Here is a 13,818-nt window from a genome sequence, read left to right as displayed (position 1 = left end):
TGCTCATTTTTTAATACTCATTTAATTTTTTTTATTTATATACAATTGAATTATAAATTCTTATTTAGATTGTAATAAATACAATAATTACATTATGTTACACTTTATATGTACAGTAAGTTTTTTTTTTTTGATTATATGTTTTAAACTGTAATATGTCATTGAAAAAAATGATATATGACAGGCTTTTTCACAATTGTACGAAAATCACAAACAAATAATAAAGAGTCAGTAGAGTATCGTTCCCACGGGAATTGTATACCAAGTATCAAAATTATGTTAACATACTATTATTTAAACGATAATAAGGGGAATATAATCTAAGAATTTAAAAAATAAAATAAAGTGATTAAAAAGAATTTAAAAAATAAAATAAAGTGATTAAAATAAAGTAATTGTTCAAAAGAAAACAATGATTAAAAGCTACTAGGGAATTTGACTTCGCTTAATTCTATCTGATTTATTTTATTAGTTTGATAATCAATTTTAATTGTTCAAGTAGGGGAAACAACTCTAAAATCACTAACAAGCTCTCCCGATGTATTGTTAGATATTTTAACCCGGTCTAATTATTTATCTTTCAATAGCGCAATCAAACATGAATTAAATCATTAAGTTTTATGGTTTGCTTTTGAATTCATAATCTACGGTTGTTAACATATGAAAACCCCCATGAGTCAAACCATATAGCTTCCGCATTAAGTTATCATTCTCATGTAATTTATTACCTTTTTCATATCAAAACCCTTCTCCCGATAGTGATTAATGAAATAAATCAATTAATGGGAGAAACTTTCTCTGGAAGCATTAAGTTCAATAATAAATTATATCATGAATAAGGAAAAATAAATATAATATTATAAATTGAAATCGAAATTAAGCTACATCAAATCCATAATATATGAATTTAGTTCGACATAGTAATTAAATAAAACTCAATTAAACTTGTAAATAATCTCATAAAGAATAATAAACAAAAAGAGAGTTTAGAAATAAAAACTAGTCCACAATTGGCTTAAGCGGCTTCCTTGAATCTTGACACCAACTTGAATACTTGAAGTCTTAAAGAGAGAGAAAATTATCTAGAAAATAATTGAACAAGAGATGGAATATACAATGAATGGATTCGACCTTGATCATGGCTAGTCTCTCACTCATTATATAGACTTTCTGGAATATCTTTGTGTTCGTTTAGGAAAGTGAATCTCTATTGAGTAAGAAATCTTTTAGAGATAGGAAACTATTTAGGCTTTATATTTCTTCCCAATTAGGACTCTCCCAACGTCTAAATAAGATTTCAGCTTTAATAAGATATGACCTACAATATCTTCATGTGGGCAACACAGGCTTAATATGAAGTTTCGGCTTAAGTTGATCTGCAGGATAGCACGAGAGTGCTAGGTAGCATGCCATGAGGCTGCTACTTGCTGGAAGTTTATGACAATTGATCTTTTTTTGCATTTTTGGCTAGTTTCCTATAAAAATCTTGCAAAATTCTTTAAGATCAAGTGAAATATGATTCAAGCAAGCTTTATAGAAAAACATAAATAAAACTAAATGAAAACTAATTAAAGTAATTAAAAATACTAAAAATCCTAATAAAAATTATATTAAAAATACTATAAAAACAACACTTATCAATATATTTGTTTTTCTCTTTCAAATAGCAATTTAAATATGAAATGTATCATTCAACATAATGATTCATACAATTTTTATTACACGTTAATTACTTTCATTTTTTTTAAGGAAAAACCAAATTGATTAAATCGTCTCATAGTTTTTATTATATGCTTTATAATTAACTTGTATGTTTTGTTAATAACTTTCACTATAATCTTTTTTAGTAAATAAATATACTTTAACAATAGAATAAAAAATCAATCTCCTAAGTTAAATTAAATATTTATAAATAATAATACATTTTTATTTTTATTTTTTGAGCCAATCAAAATCATGAAAGCGTTTTAAAAAATTATTAATAAAAGTATATTCTTTAATAGAAATAGGATTTGCTTTAAATAAGATGTCAATATAACTAATCAATTCGAGATGTTTAAAAATAATTTTTTTAAAAAATCTTTTTTACATATATTATTTAAAATAATAATGTTGAAGCTAAATTATAATTATAATAATAATATAAATTATTCAAAATTATTAAATTATTATTAATAATTTACATAATAATATAATGAAATAAAATATAATTAGACATATAATAAGATAATAATAGTAAAAATTTAAAATTTTAAAATGCTTAATTATCTATATGTATTTATCTATTAAAAAAAGTTAAACAAAATCCAATAAGTATAGAAATATTATATATATATATATATATATATATATATATATATATATATAGGTTAAAATTTTTTTAATTGGCTAAAACTAAAGTTACTTTAGGATATTTTAAATTTCACAAAGACAATATATATAGTACTAGTACTAATCTTTTTTATGACGTGTGTTGCACGTTGACTATACTCGTTATATCCTATATTTTTATATATATAATATTAAAATATAAGTTTTTGTTAAATTAAAATAAATACAAATGGTTAATTTGTATTGCACTTTGTTTTACAAGGTACTTATAATGATATTTTTTATGTATTTAATTTCATTTTTATATAATAAAGTAGTTTCAAACTAAATTGATAATGGTAATTATTTTGGCTATAGTAGCAGTTTTACTTACCCAGTGTATTAGAGAAAATAATATATACACATATATACAAATTTTTGAATCCTAAAAAGTGATCTAAAACAAAAACATATAGTCCTAATTTTTTTTTTTCAGTTTCCTATACACTATTTCTTTCAAGTCAAATAGATTTAGGCTATAAGAGAAAGAAATATCAAGAAAATTAAAAATGCTGAATTATCCAGAGGTCATCTATTTATTGCAAGGGAGATGTAAATATTTTACTAAATTAAAATGATAATAGTTACAAATTATTCAGTAACGAAAAAGAAAATAAAAACACAGTATTAAGAATAAAACTCTTTTCAGAACTCACCTAATAAAAAAATTAATATATATAAATATATTAATAAAATATTATATATTTTTTAAAATTAAAATTTTAAACTATTCGCTAATCCACGCACACATATGTTCATTTTATTTAAAATAAATTTTGAAAAGTAAAAATTTAAAATTTTGAAAGGTTTAATTATGTGTATTCCATTTGAGAATTTATTTTTTTAAAAAAAATATACCCAATCAAATCACACAAATATGAAGAAAAAATATTAATAAAAATAATTAACTTTTTTATCTCTCTCCTAAATAAAATATTATATATGTTCTATTTGAAATCTTATTTTTTAAAAAATTTTGTGGGTCCCATTTATATATGGCACAACCCAAGAGGGGGTGAATTGGGTTTTCCAAAAATTAAACTTTCAAAAAAAAATCAGAATTCTGTTGCAGCGGAAATAGAAAGTATTTGTGAAAGAGAGTTATCAAGTTTATAATTTTCTCACAAAGCTTATTGCAAGTTTAGAAATACTCTGTGAAAGACAATTATTAAATTTAGAACTGCTTCACAAAACTTAAGTTACTTTAGAAAAACTCTGCGAAGAACAATTATTATTTTTAGAATCGTTTCACAAAGCTTATTGCTAGTTTGAAAAGATTATGTGAAAAACAATTATTGTATTTAAAACTGCTGCACAAAGCTTTAAGCAATATTAAAAAAAAAAAACTGATTAAAATTCAAGTTGTGATTTATACTGAATACAGAAGAACATATTAAAACTTGGTATAATCACAATATAAAAATCTAGAATTATAATGTTCAATAAAGATAAAGCTTACACAAGTTTAGAACTAGAAATTCATTAACAACTTTGCATTTCTAAAAGATTACAGTTGTGTAAATAAAATAGAATCAAGCAGAACTTTAGAAAATAAAAAGATAAACACAGTGATTTATAGTGGTTTGGCACTAACTCACCTACAGCCAATCCCCAAGACTCATCTAGAGATCATCCACTATGTTATCTCTTTTCAAAGGTAAGAGATAAACCAACATTACAAGACAATAGATTAAAATCTAGATCTACCCTTTGGTCCACTAGATTCTCCAAAGGTTCTAGTCAACCTCAACCCTTTCTGTTTTTGCAGAGAATAGAAACTCAAATCAATACATTAGAATCTCACACAAGGAGAAGATCGCTTGATAACCTATTCCACCATAGCTTCTCACCTAACATATTACACAAAAGTTTTTAATTAAAAAGTTTGTCTACAACAAATTACAGAATCTATATAGACATAAAAAAATGCAAATATAAGCATAAGAAAAACAGAAATCAAGTTTAGAAAATCGATTTAAAAAATAGAACTATTTTTCAAAAGATGTTGTTATAAAATTTTCTTTTGTCTTAAAAATATTTCGTGAAACAAAAAGACGAAAAGAAATAAAGGGGTTAAGAGAGAGCTTTGAGAGATTAAAAACATTTATCCAATTAACTCTTACTCTTAAAGAAAATACTCACATTTTCATTAAAAGAAAACGTTTTATATAGAGGGATGGAGATCCCGTTTTAGAAAGTGTAATCTTTAGCCTTTAAAAAAGAATTCTAACTTTCCAAAACCTAAAAGATGCGGAGATCTTGTTGCTAAAAATATTTTGGGTCAAAATATTTTCTTTTAAGGTAAGCGAATAAAATAAGAATTTAGACTTTCTTTATAAAAGAATTTCTGAAAATAAAGATATAAAATATTTTTCAAATATTTTGTTACCAAAAATAATTAAGAAAAATTCATTTTCTTTTAGGAAAGTAAATTAAAAAGATCATGATTTGGCTTTTATTACTTAAGGTAATTTTCCAAAATCATTTTTGAGAGAGAAAAATTATTTTTGTGCTTATAAAAGAATATTCTCTCTATCCTACAATAAATCCTAAGATACTAACCACTAAAAACTTCAATAGTATTCATGGTCTTCAATTAATCTTGGATTTGTAGGAGCTTTCATTCTTTATCAAATTTCATATTTAAAAAATAAATAAATATGCATAAAATAATATTAGCACATAAAAAAATATTAAATTTATTTATTTTGTATAATTATCAAAATCTCAAGATAGAATTGACCCTTGAGCCAACAAATATATCCAATCAAATTATACAGATATAAAAAAAATAATAATAATAAAAAGAATATACTTTTTTATTTTTCTCCAAAATAAAATGTTTTAAATTATAATTAAAATAGAATTAAATATTTAAATAATAAAAAATAAAAATTTTTCAAATGTCACCTTATCATATGAAATTATTGAAAATAAATTTAAAAAGTGAAAACCTACAATTTTGAAATGCTTAAAAATGTTAATAGTTAAAAATTATTTAGTTATGAAAAAGAAAATAAAAATTAATTATAAAAATAAAAATATTTTCAAAACTTAAATAACAAAAAAAAGTTTCAATGTATATAAATATATAATAAATATATCAATAAGATATTATATACAATCTTATATACATATCTAATAGTTCATCAATTCCACGCTTATATCCATTTTATTTAAAATAAATTTTGAGAAGTAAAAATTTTAAAAATTTCAAAAGGTTCAATTGTTTATATTTTATTTGAAAATTTTTTTAAAAAAATATATCCAATCAAAGAGTACAAACATAAAGAAAAATATTAATAAAATAATATATTTTTTTATCTCTCTCCTAAATAAAATATTATTTATATTCTATTTAAAATTTTATTTTTAAAAAATAAATCCAATCAAATCATAAAAATATAAAGAAAAAAGTATATCTTTTTTATTTCTCTCTAACATAAAATATTTAAATTATAATTAAAATAGAATCAAATATTTAAAAAAATATATAAAAATTCTCAAATTTCTCCTTATCATTTATATTTATTAAAAATAAATTAAAAAAAGATAAGACTTCAAATTTTGAAATGCTTTAAAATGATAATAGTTAAAAATTATTCAGTAACGAAAAAGAAATAAAAAAATTATTATTAAGAATAAAAAGTTTTTCAAAACTCAAGCAAAAAAGTTTCAATGTACATAGATATATAATAAACATATGAATAAAATATTATATATATTTTTAAAATTAAAATTTTAAATTATTCGCCAATCCTGCACACACATATATTCATTTTCTTTAAAATAGATTTTGAAAAGTAAAAATTTTAAAAATTTTGAAAGTTTTCATTATGGATATTCTATTTGAAAATTTATTTTTAAAAAGTATATCTAATCAAATTGTACAAATATGAAGAAAAAATATTAATAAAAATAATATACTTTTTCTTTTTTTATCTCTCTCCTAATTAAAATATTATTTATATTTTATTTGAAAATTTATTTTTAAAAAAATATATCGAAGTAAAAAATGAATGTTAATAAAAATATTTTATTTTTTATTTTTTTCTCTAAAATAAAATATTTAAAATTATAACTAAAATAGAATTAAATATTTAAAAAAATAAAATATAAAAATTTTGAAATATCTCCTTATCATATATATTTATTAAAAATAAATTCAGAGAACATAAAATTTCAAACTTGGAAATGCTTATAATAGTTACAAATTATTTAATAACGAAAAAAGTAAAAATCAAATATCAAAAACTATTACTAGGAATAACTTCTTTTTTTTTCGAAATTCACCTAATAAAAAATGTTTCAATAGATAGATATATCAATATATTAATAAAATATTATATATTTTTAGAATTAAAATTTTTAGCTGTTAACTAATCCCACATATATATTCATTTTATTTAAAATAAATTTTGAAAAAAAATAAAAATTTTGAAAGATTTAATTATATATATTCTATTTGAAAATATATTTTTAAAAAAATATATCCTATCAAATCGTACAAATATAAAAAAATATTAATAAAACTATCTCTCTTAATAAAATATATGTGTATTCTATTTGAAAATATATTTTTTTAAAAAAAATATATCCAATCAAATCATACTAATATGAAGAAAAAAAATATTAATAAAAGAATATACTTTTTACTTTTTGTTATTTTTCTATGAAATATAATATTTTAATATAGTTAAAATATATCGAATATTTAAAATGTAATATATAAAAATTTTCAAATGTCTTATTAACATGTATATTTATTAAAAATAAATTTAAAAAGGATAAAACTTAAAATTTAAAATGCTTAGTTATCTATATGTATTCATTTAAAAAAGAATTTTAATAAATTATATTCAATCAACTAATAAAAATGTAATTTTCTAATTAGCTATGATTAAGATTATTTTAGCATATTCTAAATTTCATTAAAAGCACTATAGGAAATCTCATTATTCTCATATATATATATATATATATATATATATATATATATATATATTTTATTAGGTAATGTACTATTTTGAGGTTTGCCAAAATTAATTGATTATTCATAACGTTTTGACAACTAGATTAAAATGAACCTCAAGTTTACACTAAAACTATTGGGTTTAGGAATGAAAATGGGTAGGTTCGGGTCGGGTAGTGCAATATTCACACCCAAACCCAATTCCATCCCTAATCCCTATATTCTATCCTGTATCCTATTGGGTAGGGAATGTTATAACCATCCTCAAATCTAATGGGTTCGGGTATGACAGCTTATTTCGCAAGTGTACGAATCGCTACAAGTAATATATGATGAGTAAGATATCGTTTCCACGAGAATTGTAATCCAAATACCAAAATTATATTATCTTGTTATTATTTAAACGATGATTGAGAGAATTGTTGTATAAATGTAAAATAAATAAGAGTCAAGTAAATAAAAATTGATTGAAAGAAATCAAGGAAGTAAAACTACTAGGGGTTTTGATTTCACTTAATTCTATCCAATTTATTTCATTAGTTCACTAATCAATTTAATTATTCAAGTAGGGGAAACAACTCTGAATTCACTAACAAGCTCTTCCGATGTATTGCTAGCTATTTTAATTCCATTTAATTACCTATCTTCCAATAGCGTAATTAACTATGAATTAAATCATTAAGTTATGTAGTTGTTTATCAATTTACAATTTAAGGTTGATAAATCATAAAAACCCCCCCCATGAGTCAAACCATATAGCTTCCGCATCAAATTATTATTCACATGTGTTTTATTAACCTTTTCTTATCAAAGATCCTTCTTCCGATAGTGATAATTGAAATAAATCAATCTAGGGGAAAATTCTGCCTAGAAGCATTAAGTTCATTAATAAACCATAACTTGAATAAGGAAAAATAAATCTAATTGCATAAATTGGAAAAGAGATTAAGCTACATCAAACCCCCTAGTATAAGAATTTAGTTACACATAGTACTTAAGTAAAATTCAACAATACTTGATAAATATTCCATAATCAATAAGAATAATGAAAGAAATAAACAAGATTAAGAGTTTAGAAATAAGAACTAGTGATAAATTGCTTGGATGGCTTCCTTGAAATCTTGCACAACTCTTGAATACTTAACTTCTAAAAGAATAAAACTATATACAAAGCTATAAGAGAAAGAAGGAGTGAAGTGCAGTGTAATGTGTGATGTCTTTGGAATGGCTTCTTTCCCTCTTTATATAGACTTCTAGGGGGAACAATCCACATGCTTTAATGAGTAAAGTCCAACTTTGTGAGGTGGAAAAGTTCTAAATCAAGCCATAAATTACTCTCAATTATGGCTTTCTAAGTGCATATGGTTGAAGTTTGACTGACATGTGAAGAGAGTATCCAAAGTATCCTGTGAAAATGGTAGGGATTAGTTGGCAACTTTTGACTCAAATTCAGCATTCTTGATTGGCACGGGCGTGCTGCCTGGCACGGTCTTGGGCGTGCCAGGCTCTGGAAGTCTGAGGCTCTCAGCACGGGCCGTGTTGTTCAGCACGGTCTGGGGAAGTTCCAGAGCAGGGGCGTGCGCACTGGCACGGCCAGGGGCGTGCCCTCCTTTGGAAGTCTGGAACATATGTAGCACGGGCATGCTTCAACTGCACGGGCCAAGTCTTTGTTTCTAGTGCGGGCACGGGCGTGCGCTTCTCTGGAAGTCCAGGGCAGTTGTGGCACGGGCGTGCGGCTCAGCATAGGCTGGGGCGTGCGCGCCTCTGATTCTTTGCTTTGTTTTGCCTTGCATTTGGCATGGTCGTGCGCCTTAGCACGGGCTGGAGCGTGCTAATTATGTTTTGCCTTATTTTTGTCCTTTTCTTGCAAAATCCTACACTTTTCCTTAAAATCAAGTGAATTGTGTTTCAAGGAAGCTTTTAAGTAAAAACATAACAATATTGCATAAAAACTAATTTAGATAAATTAAAAATGCTAGAAATCTTAGTGAAAATTACAATAAAAACACTATAAAAATTAACACTATCAGGGTATATCCACGGGTACCATTATCCGTGACAACCCATGGGTATCCACTATCCATAGATACCCATTTATCTACATAGCCATATTGTTTAAAAATTATATTATGAATTAAAAAAATAAAAGTATTTATCCAAATGATTTATATAGTACATAAAAAATATAAAAAAATAAATTAATACGTAAATAAATGTTTGAAGAATGATAGATTAAAATTTTAATTATAAAGTTGTTCTTCTTATCAAAGATCTTGCTCTTCGTTTCCTCCTCGCATAGGCAGCTTTGAATGCGACTAGCCATGGTTAAGAATGAAAATGAGACCTAGTCTATTTATGGAGAATCTTATGGCATTTCCATCACAAGTCCTCGTAGGATTAGAAGTGTATAAGCTAATTACATAAAACACAAATTGTGGTCAATACTAATATATCTTAAAAGGCCTAATCTTCTGTTACATCCATATTTTCTAAACATGTCATTAGTATGCATTAAATCATTTTAGAGTCTCATCATGCATTAATATGAATTAATTATGATTCTGGTGAATTATATTGCCATAAGGGCATTTTAGTAATTTTTCATCTGTAGAGACTGTGTTTTGACAACACAGTGCAATTTATGCTAGATAGTCAGAATTTGTGTTATGCATGTGTGTAGTGTTAAATTCTAGCCATTAACCAAATTAAATCTGCAACATTCTATAATAAAGATAAAATTGATGTTGGCACCTGTGTATTCTTTACCCAATGGTTTAAGACTAAAAATTTATGCTTTAACTATCATGCAAAGACCAAAGGATATTATTTAAAAAGATTCAAGGATATTATTTAAAAAGATTCTTTTGTTCAAAAGTTAAAACACTAATACTCAATGGGCAATATCCTTATACACATTTTTAACCTATGGCTAAAGTTTAATACATTTTTTTAGCCAAAACAAAAGAAAATCACTCACAACTCACAATCAACCAAATTCCAAGGCCAACTCTCTTCTGCCTCTCTCTTTTCTTTCTTTCTTCTTTTTCTTTTTTTTTTTTTTTCTCTCTTTCTCTTCTCTCACCACCATGGCCAAACCTTACTACCTTCTCCATTAAAACACTATTTCTCTTCATAAAACTAAGTATTTTAGAGAATAAGAACCCTAGTGCACGGATTTGAAGTTTATTTCTCAAGATAAAGCTTTTAAGTGTGAGTTTTTTCTTTTCTTCTTTTTCTTTTTTAATGCAATTTATTAATTTCTCAAGATAAAGCTTTTAAGCTTTTAAGTTTATTTCTCTTTTATGCTAGCAATAATTTTTATAAAATTTTAGTTTATGCTTTTTATATTGGCCGAATTTAATAATGACTTTTTTTGAAAATCTATGTTAGTTTTTAGGGATTTGATGCTTAAATCTACATGTATGAATGTTGTAGATGTTAAATATGAATTTTTGTGAAATGTAAATTATTGTTTATTTATTCTTCTAAGGTTGGCTAAACCTTATAGTATTATTTTTATGATTTTTAAATATTATTTTGTGATGTTAAAGATAAAATAATAAATATCTTAATTAAATTTTTGGACTTGGTATGTAAAAATTAAATGGAGACAGAATTTATGTTGCATACCAAAATGACATTTTCAAGACTCATGGACTTATTTGGACATTTTCAAGGACTAAGGAGAAATTTCCCTTTGCTTATGGAGATTTTGGACAAAAAGAAAATTTTAAGGACCAATATGACATTTTGTAAGGATCCAAATGCAATTTGCATTAATTATGGACTAAAGAATAATTTGGGGCTTGATTATGGACTATAATTATAAATTGGACCCTTAAAAATGATTAACTGTGGACTATGCATAATTTAATATATCATTAGTCTATTTATTCCAAGTGGGACCCATTTATAATTAATAAGGACTTTAAGGATCAAATTGTAATTGGCCTTAATTAAGATGATGATAATTAGGATTAGTAATAATTAAGTAGTATTAATAAATTAATTGGTTATAAGTAATTTAATTAAGTTGATAGGTGGTTAATTGGTGATATCTAGATTAGTTAGGTACTTAATTGCTAAATAATATGAATAATAAAAATAATAGGATTTTATAAGTACTAAATTAAGTATGTAGTTAATTAGCATAACTTAGTAGGCTTTTACTACAATAGAGAAATTAGTTTTTCTATATACATAGAGATTCTATTATTCAATGACATATAGCAAGTGAACCTGCTATAGCAGGTTACCTTTTTTTTTTAAAGGTACAATAACAGGTTACTTGATTGATCATTTATTTTTGCAAATTGCTTTTAAAAATATTTAATTTTCTCACAATTTCTTTTTCTTCTTTTAAATGGTACAAATCAATTCATAGTATCTCGAAACAAGATTTAATAAATTTTTCTTTTACTTTTTTAAGAACAAAAGTATTTTTAATAAAAAAATAATTCAGATATTAGACAAAATGTAATATTGAAAACTTCTGAAATTCAAAAATATATAAACATAATAAACAATCATATTGATTTAAACTAATAAAAATTATATTTTATGTATAACTTAATTTTTTTTTAATCGATAATGATGTAGAACTTGGAATAATTTTAGAGCATAGTTACATTTTAGTTTTTCTAAATAATAGTTACATCTTTATAAATTAGAAATATCCAATTAATTACAAATCTACTAGCAAAAAGTATTTAAAAAAAGATCTGATTATGAAATGCATATTCAAATAATTAACAAAAATTATTTATTTAAATAATTTAAACCATATTCTATAGCTCCTAAAAATCATTATGGTGTTTTAAATCAAGTAAAAGACAATTGTAAAAAAGTAAATAGTTCTTTTTAGGAGAAAAATTAGCTAGTTAAAAGAAAACAACGCGAAGGATATATAAATTAAATTGCTAATAGCATGATAATATAATTTTAGTAGTTATAATATTATTATTATATTTAATAGTTAGCTTATTTGTAATATTGAAAGAAAAAATAATTACATACTTTTTTAGATACGAGAACCATTTGCAGTTGAAAATGCTTATTTAACTTCTAAAATTATTTATATATATGATAAATTAGTAATAATATTACTAATTTATTATTAACCTAATCTATAAGTTGTAAGTATACTTATCTTAATTAAATCCGATGGTTCATATAAATGTTATTTAAATCTAACAGGAAAAGAAGGTTCCTTTATAGGTACAGAAATTTCCTATTCTCTACCGTGGTGTTACCCAAGTTAGTAAGACAATGACTCTTAGATTAATTAATTAATTATTGATCCACTTAAGTCCCAATTATGAGAATATTAGAAATAAGTGAAATATGGTCTAATTATGCGGTGATATACTATGTTAAAAATTAGCATATTAGGAACTGTAGCATAGTCTTGAGAATTGTGTCTGTTAGTGAATTAGAAATGATTACGTGAAAATATGCTATGATTATGAATTTAATTGGAAGACATGAATTTATGTGTCATCGTAGAATATTTTATGAGATAAAATATTTTTTATGAATTTATGTTATATATTTATGCAATTATATAAGAATTATGATTAATTAAGTACAATTATGTGATTTATGCGTGATTTATGGAAATCAATTTATGATAGAATATGTAGTATGGAAAAATATGATTTTTATGAATAAATAGAATTTATGATAAAGAATATTTTTCGGACTGTAATAAAATATTCTGATGTAATTATGAGACCGGATGTCTTATCTATGAACATTGAGACGTATGAATTATGAAATGAATTAATTATAATAAATATTTTATCGGTCTTAGTCTACTTAGTTGAGTTAGTAGTTGTATAAAGGTATAACATGCCATATGAATACAATACCATCTATATGTGACGCGCAGTGTCTTATTGAGGCTAACGAATCTCATTTTATAGAAGCTAACGAACTCCAATTTAATAGGGGCTAACGAACGACCATTTGAGTGTAGTCGACAAGTCGTATGATGTTATATGGGCTTTCGAGCTATATGTTTATTATGAAATTCTCTATCTGCTATTTGTTCTTCTAAGTATGCTAAAGACCTAATTAAAAACATAGTTTTCATAAATTAATTAAATATATAATTATGTTGTTTTTATGAACATATACTGATTTATATGATATCATGATTAAGTTGTCTGATTATGATAAAATGTTGTGCATATATATATGTGATATTATGTTTGCTTATGTGTATTTTCCTGTTATAAATGGGAAATACGCACCACTAAGTTTATGCTTAGCACGTTGACTTGTCGCGCAGGTTGCTGATTTGGGGTAAACAATCCACAACAAGCATCAGAATATTCAGAGGCCTCTATTCCATTACAGTCAGTGTGTGTTGTGGGTCCCTCCGACATGTGGGACCTACACGCTTTGAATGAAAGAAAAAAAAAAGAGGAGAAAACGTGTTATACTGTACACGCGTTGCAACACGCTTTCTTGGA

At 24.3% G+C, this 13,818-nt stretch overlaps 1 protein-coding gene across 1 annotated transcript in view; it reads left to right on the top strand.

The window, feature by feature from the left end:
- Positions 1-10,380: 10,380 nt before the first annotated feature.
- The window catches only part of LOC105645488 (uncharacterized), a 30,943-nt gene continuing 27,505 nt past the window's right edge, over positions 10,381-13,818 (top strand). The window contains exon 1 of the mRNA XM_089722848.1: positions 10,381-10,552. The gene's annotated coding sequence lies outside the window, so the exon portion shown is untranslated. The remainder of the gene's footprint in view (positions 10,553-13,818) is intronic.

This window comes from Jatropha curcas, chromosome 6 (assembly GCF_041381405.1).
Source record: "Jatropha curcas cultivar XTBG-Jc1 chromosome 6, XTBG_Jcur_1.0, whole genome shotgun sequence".
NCBI classification, from domain to species: Eukaryota; Viridiplantae; Streptophyta; class Magnoliopsida; order Malpighiales; family Euphorbiaceae; genus Jatropha; species Jatropha curcas.
This window is presented reverse-complemented; position numbering and strand designations above follow the sequence as displayed.